Source organism: Schistocerca americana, chromosome 6, assembly GCF_021461395.2.
Source record: "Schistocerca americana isolate TAMUIC-IGC-003095 chromosome 6, iqSchAmer2.1, whole genome shotgun sequence".
NCBI classification, from domain to species: Eukaryota; Metazoa; Arthropoda; class Insecta; order Orthoptera; family Acrididae; genus Schistocerca; species Schistocerca americana.
Genome location: NC_060124.1, coordinates 114,744,350 through 114,745,865, shown reverse-complemented (window position 1 = coordinate 114,745,865; position 1,516 = coordinate 114,744,350). Strand labels below are relative to the sequence as shown.

Here is a 1,516-nt window from a genome sequence, read left to right as displayed (position 1 = left end):
TTTGTTTGCGAAAAATGTGTAGTCATGAATATTTCGTATCATAAACGACAAACCTACGTATAAACTTCAATAACACTAGCTCCGTTATACGTCGTTCGTCTCTAACCACCCAACATTTGGTCCTGTCACGGGAAAAGCCACGTATAACACTTGCCTGCCCAGACAAAAGCTAATGGTACCCTCTGGGAGGTTTTTGAGTTTTTACCATGCATGTATCTAATGGGGCAACGGTCTTGCCATAGTGGATACACCGGTTCCCGTGAGATCACCGAAGTTATGCACTGTCGGGCGTGGTCGGCACTTGGATGGGTGACCATCCAGGTCGCCATGCGCTGTTGCCATTTTTCGGGGTGCACTAAACCTCGTGATGCCAATTGAGGAGCTACTCGACCGAACAGTGGCGACCTCGGTCAAGAATACCATCATAAAGACTGGGAGAGCAGTGTGCCGACCCCACGCCCCTCCTATCCACATCCTGCTCTCAGTGTGACACGGCGGTCGGATGGTCTCGGTAGGCCACTCGCGACCTGACGACGGAGTGCTTTATGTGTCTAATGGATGAAGGTATTGCACAGATATTTTCAATATATTTTAATTAATAGAAGAACCAAAAAAGGCTCTTACTATAGGGACAATGAAAGTAGTAAAGTTCATATATTAATGAAAAATGGAACGGTCGCCAGCCCCATTAGGCACATTATTTTGAAATATTAATTTCAAGAAAATTGAATATTAGTTGATGTAGTGACTTTCATTAAGACTCTCTTTGAGTAGCACACTGTATATACACGAATACAGGGTAATCTAAAGTGTGGGTAGAAGTAGTTGCCATTAATGCCCAAACCAGTAATCATAGAAAGCAAAATTGTACCCCACGCATAATAATAATAATAACAGCTACAATCACGATCATTACGTGACTCAGTATTGAGATGTTTCAGCAGGAAGCACTAAAATAAAGTTGGACATGGAAAGATTTCTGGCCTAACTGACATATAAATACTACAAATTAAAGTAAATTATACCACAATTACACAGTTTATACTCCCATTTACTGAAATGTGTCAGATTTCTTTAGTAGCAATAATATTGGAATTATCTTTCTAATATGAAAAGAACATGGTGGTGACCCATAAACTGATACTGTATCACCAGTCAAACTCTATGATTATTTCAATAGTAAGATTCAATTCAACTAAATTTAATTCTTAGCCCTACTTGGTGTAGTTTATGTTTTCAGCCTTCAAAGCAAATTACTCAGCACTGAACTCGATTAACCTCAAAAAATTGTTCATGATGGCAATCAAGTCTAACTCATGTTTCAAATAAGTTTAACTTGTTTGTCTTCTTCATCACCTGTAAGCAGATATTTTAGACTGAACATTTATACAGTCTTGCACTGAATTTAATACTTTTAAAATACAGAAATAATTTATTAGATCGTTAGAAACAGGATACTCGGTTTTCTGAACACATAGGAGGGGATCCTGCATGGGTTCATGATTAGGATAAAAGT

The 1,516-nt window shown here is 38.8% G+C and overlaps 1 pseudogene; it reads left to right on the top strand.

Annotated features, from left to right (window-relative positions):
* Nucleotides 1-223: 223 nt before the first annotated feature.
* LOC124621154 lies at nt 224-341 on the top strand (annotated as a pseudogene).
* Nucleotides 342-1,516: the final 1,175 nt, after the last annotated feature.